The 5,852-nt window shown below is 41.6% G+C and overlaps 1 protein-coding gene across 1 annotated transcript in view; it reads right to left on the reverse strand.

Annotated features, from left to right (window-relative positions):
- Positions 1-5,852, reverse strand: part of KIAA1456 (KIAA1456 ortholog) — a 90,327-nt gene that overhangs the window by 83,597 nt on the left and 878 nt on the right. The window contains exon 2 of the mRNA XM_011970725.1: positions 5,465-5,760. The gene's annotated coding sequence lies outside the window, so the exon portion shown is untranslated. The remainder of the gene's footprint in view (positions 1-5,464; positions 5,761-5,852) is intronic.

Consider the following 5,852-nt stretch of genomic DNA (forward strand, 5'->3'; position numbering starts at 1 on the left):
TGAACTGTATACTCAAAAAACAGTTAAAATAGTATATTTCATTCTATGTATATTTTATTACAATTTTTAAAAATCAGTATTGCAGTTAATGCAATCAAGCTATAATACTAGCATCTTAATCTTGGGTGACTGTTAAGTCCTGGTCACCCCAAGGTTTGCTGAGGCAGTCTCTCTTTATGCTTCTGTATTCAGGGCAATCACTAATCATTCCCTCTTCACTCTCAAAAGTGTCCTGGCTTGAACAATAAGTCATCTGATCACCCTAGATCTATTTCATAATTGTATAAATCATTGAATTGCCATCTTTGTATGCAAATGCCTTAACATTCAGAATGTACCTGTGTTTTCTTGGATTACTCTAATCATAAATTTGATGTTCCATGGAAAGTTATAGGCTCTGATAAAATTTTAAAGGTTTCTGATTACTTTCTGAACACTGATTAGAGCACCAAAAGTAGTCCTCATTTCTTATAGACACATTATTTCTCTAAACACTAAAACCCTCTAACATTTGTCAAGCTCTCCTACTTCACTAGCTCTGTGTTAAAGGGAACAGAGAAGAGAAAGACATGGTTCCAGACAGTTGCTATTTCTTGTCTCTCTTGGCTACCTCTTTGTTGTTGTTAAAAATATCAACAAATATTCCCTGAAGTCAGAAATATGTTCATGTTTCAATTATTTCCATCTTCCACCTCACCATGAGAGAACACACCACTTTCTCTTCGAGTAACCTACTGTTCTGCACTTATAATAAAAGTACCATACTATCATAACCTTATTGTTATCCACCCCCTGGATGAATATCTTCTCTCATTTTCCAACTCCAAATATCAGAGGTAAATATAACACAATTTTGTTCAATAATCAAGACCATCCCTTGATGTGCTAATGTAATTTGTGAGTGCAAATGAACTGGTAATTTATTGCTTAAAAATAGAAGAGATCCAATCATATCTACTTCAATACTTTGGAAAAAAAGGAATCTGACAAGCACCAGGGTATGAAATAAGTAATTAAAGTGAACTCAAGCATACTCTTATGTTATTCTCCAATAAACAAGTCACGTCTATTCCTGTAATCCTTAAAATGAGCATGCTGAAAGTTACAGGGGAGAGAAGGATTTGGGAAAAACACAGATAATTCATCTGACGAAAGAAGTAGCAAGCCAGCTGCTATTATTTCTCTCTTAGGACATTATTGTCTTCCTTTGTATTGTGGTTCATTAAATGAGTAGACTATCTGTGGCTTTGAGAAGGAAAAATAATTTTTAAAAAATCATTTTCCTAATATTTTACCTTGATTATGAAACCAAACCTAAGGAACATTATTTCCATTCAATTAGTACCACATGCAGAGACAGGCGCTTGGTAATTTTTAGTTACTCATTTGCTTGATGCTTTTTCCAGCAATTTCAGTTGCAAAAGGATAACATCCATCTGTTTGAAAAGGTAACTGGTTAGCAACTAACTCCTTTAAAAATTTTTTACAACATATCCTCTTACCTTTCCAAAGTCAATCTCTACCAGCTTTAAAAATAAATATTCTAGCCAAATCTTGGATGAAATATATTTTAGATATGTGTTAGGCATGATGGATTGTCACACAACATTCACTCCTATCTCCTTCAGGTGTGCATCCCTCTATCTTTGAGGCTAGAAACCTATAAGCTGCATTTCCCAGAGTCCCTTGCAGCTAGGGTTCTGGGCACAGTGTTCTTCCAGGGAGATGAGCAGGGTAAGAAGGAAGGTGGAGAGCATCTAAGGAAAACATTTGCTTCCTTGTTTTTGTTGTTGGTAGCAATGTTCAGTCACTAGCTTCCTAGGGTGGAGAGGCATTTTGCAGCAGCCTCTCTGATCAATGGAACATAGCCCGAAAGGTGCACCCTTGATGTTAGCAGTTCTAGTGGTGGTTCTGATTCCCATCCCCCAGGCTGTGGCAATGACAGCAGCAACCCTGGGGGCCAATCAAGCTTGCTGCCTGGGAGCCAAGACATGAGGCTCAGGCCAGGTCCCCTCCTCTACTTTCAGTTGCAACCTTCATTCCAACCTTCTTGTGAGCATCTAATTCTCATATTCAACCCCTTCGTGCTTGAAATAGTTAGGATAGTTTCCATTATCTGCAACTTGATGGAGAAGAAAGAGAAGGTAGAAATGAGCACATTCAATATAGCAAGATGGGACATCACACCCCAGAAGAACCATGGAAGTGGCAAAGGTTGTGCCCATTTGACATTCGCAGTTACACCTTTAAGAACAAAAAGCTCACAGGCTGCACCTTCCAGGACTACCCAAATCAGGACTAACAACCCTTTAGGGCCTAGGGTTGATGCCGAGACATATTAATAAAGGCTGGGAAATAATCGTCCGGACCCCTAGAGAGAAAAGAAGGGAGGATAGAAGGGAACAGGGAAAAGCAAAGAGAAGAAAACCACGCATATGTGTGAAGAGGACCATACACCAAACCCCTCAAGTGCCCACCTCCCCCCACCACCTCATTGTCATCTCTAAAAACAACCACAGGTTACTTCTTTAACCTAGCTGAGTCAAAGGCCTGTCTAGGGTGGAGGAGATGCAAGTGTGACAGCCTCTGGCTCCCAAAGGACACTGGTTACTAAGAGTACAACATATTCTATACTCTATGCTATAGGAGTATACTAGGAATATATTCAGTATACCCAGATGGGGGACTGAACCAGTGACCCATATATTCAGTTCTAGAGTCAATTAGGCAGCAACCTCTCTGCAGCCTCCAGGAGATGATATTTAGTCAACATATTCCTACTTCTTGTTATAAACCCCTCTTTATGACTGCTCACAATGTGCCAACTGTGTACTCAGCATTTTACACCTAGTCATTTGCTCCATAGCCACCTGGGGAGGTGTCATTATCTCCATTTCACAGACAGGGAAATGGCTCGGAGCTGGGCTTCAATCCAGGTGATCTAGTTCAAACTCTTAAAATGCTTTCTTTGAGTGGTTAGAAGTTTCTCTGGATGAGAAGTGAGTATCCAAAGTCAATGATGTTAACTCCTTTTGAAGATGTCTCTGCTAGGAGGTCTATGCAATGTACTTTCTCTATGGCATCAAGAGAAGTGAATCACAAAAGCTTAAGAACATTTAACTGGCCATTTGGCATCACTCTTCAGTCTGTCCTTAAATGAATTCTCCAGTTATCTTAATGCTTTCATGCCATTCTTTTCAGAAGAATTCCTAATTTATCTACAAGTGAAAACATAAGATTGCACAGACAAGTGCTGACAGCCTAATTTCAACAATGCATTATACCAGGGGCTTAATTGCAGTGAGAGCTTTCACTCAATTCCTGTTTAAAAATACAAATGAGAACTTTGACATGTAGTAAACACAGGCATTTAATTGCATTTTGCTCTCAACATCACGAGCCTGTATAGTGCCAAGTATGTCTTGCTTGTGTCTTCTTTAAAGCAATGATAGAGTCTTCTTCATAAATCTGTTTCAAATTGTGGAGACTAGTTCTCTAAAGGAGCATATAAATTCTTTACAAGTGAAATGCATTTAAGCATCCACATATCCACCTATCAGAAATACTATAAAGTCTGGTCTCTTCTTTACAACCCTTGCAATCTCCAGTAAGATATGGCTGTCAAAGATACACATACACAGAGATTTAAGATATACTGGGAAGATCCCTGCTCCCATTGACCTTCCAATTTAAGGCAGAGTTAACTATCCACACAGGGTATTCCCAATTTCACATCCCTCTGGTAAGTAAAATTTTATTAAAACAGTTGAACTACCTTGGAACTTTTTCCATATTAAGATATACACGCAAAACGGCACATTTCCAAAGGACATGATTACGGCAATTGAATCTTTCTAGAAAAAAAATTTCTTTGGAGTTAGAAAAAGAGTGTATACAAAGCTCCCTTCTCAAATCTGATCAAATGCGTTAATAAAGCAGCAGTTATTTGGCATAATTTCCTCAGTGACAAGATATGTCCCAACTTCTCAAGGTCTCCTTCAAATAAGTTATAGATAACCAATGACCATCTGACAGCCACTTCCATTCTCCTAAGTGATCTTGCTATGAGCAACTCTAAGGCACCACTCATAATACTGGACAGTTCTTTACCCTGTATTCTCAGCCAGTCATCAAGGACAGAGAAAGCTCCAACTCTCCCTTCCCCAAACTTCAAACAAGTTAACCATTCATTAGCTAAAAGATAAAGGCTTCCGAGGTGGGTGGATCATTTGAGGTCAGGAGTTTGAGACCAGCCTGGCCCACAAGGTGAAACACCCTCTCTGCTAAAAATACCAAAAAAAAAAAAAAAAAAAAAAAAAAATTAGCTGGGCATGGTGGTTTGCACCTGTAATCCTAGCTACTGGGGAGGCTGAGGCGGGAGAATCGCTTGAACTCAGGAGACAGAGGTTGTAGTGAGCCAAGATCGCACCACTGCACCCCAGCCTGGGCGACAGAGTGAGGCTCCATCTCAAACACAAACAAAGAAACAAACAAATAAATAATAAAAAATAGAAAGATAAAGGCTTCCATTTGCTGATGTCACATGAATAATAGCACTTTTAGTTGCTGAAACAGGGTTAAATGCCAATGGTTAGCTGTAATATTACCAAAATCTTAACCTAAAACAGTGTAGATATATTTTAGCTCTTTCTACACACTAAATTTTCAATGTACATTTAAATTCATGCCCACCACCTAACATAAAGCTCTGCAAGTAGACGTTTACAGCCTTATCTTCTTTCTACATAGAGCACCGTGGGCTCACATCATTTATCACAAAGAACCCAGGTAATATAAAAAGACCCAGCCGGGCCCCATCCCAGCACTTTGGGAGGCCGATGTGAGCGGATCACGAGGTAAGGAGCTGGAGACCAGCCTGACCAACATGTTGAAACCCCGTCTCTATTAAAAACACAAAAATTAGCCAGGCATGGTGGCGGGTGCCTGTAATCCCAGCTACTTAGGAGGCTGAGGCAGGGGAATTGCTTGAACCCAGGAGGCGGAGATTGCAGTGAGCCGAGATCGTGCCATTGCACTACAGCCTGGGTGACAGAGAGAGACTCCGTCAAACAAACAAACAAACAAATCCCACACATAGCAAATAATATCATACAAATCCTTACCTTCCTATTTTGGCATTCCTTCTTAAACTGTATTTTCATCGTGAGTTTTGAAAACTTTCTGGCTTCAAGTTATCTTAGTTCTTTGCCTCTTACTAATTAAAAATCAGTTCCCCAGGGAAAGATACACGTGCACTCCATGAAAAAATACGAATCCATTTTAACCTTTCAGGCACTAGACATGTTCTTTATCTCTGAATTCTGATTTATCTGATCTCACACCCAAAGCACATCCCGCAATCCCTTACGGCATGGCAGTCTCGCCTCTTTTGATCGTATCTAAGTTTGCAAGGTAAACAGGCCACCCTGGGCTACCGAAAGGCAGGGGAGGACCAGGAACTCACCCAGGCGGCCGGACCCGGGCGCGGGCTCCGGAGCACGCGCTAGATGACTTGTCGCGCCCCCTCCTCCCCGCGGGCGGGCGCCGAGGCGGCGGATCTAGGGTGGAACAGAGGCTTCTCTCCTCTCCCCTCTGCAGACCATTGTCAGCGCCCGAGTCGCCGGCGCTTTCTGCACCGTGTGGGGACGGACAGCAGCTCTCCCGATGCGAGTAGTCACATTGCTGTCCCGCAGCCAGGGGCAAAAGCTGTTTTTGCATCAGAGCCGAGGGCTGCACCAGGTGTAACTTCCACCCCTTGACCTATTTTAGAGTGTGAGGATGAAAGGAAGAGGAAAAAATAGACGGAGGGCGCGCGGAGGAGCGGGCGGCAGGGTGCGCGCGTGGCCGTGGGG

Source organism: Mandrillus leucophaeus, unplaced genomic scaffold (genome assembly GCF_000951045.1).
Source record: "Mandrillus leucophaeus isolate KB7577 unplaced genomic scaffold, Mleu.le_1.0 Scaffold97, whole genome shotgun sequence".
In the NCBI taxonomy this organism is placed as follows: Eukaryota; Metazoa; Chordata; class Mammalia; order Primates; family Cercopithecidae; genus Mandrillus; species Mandrillus leucophaeus.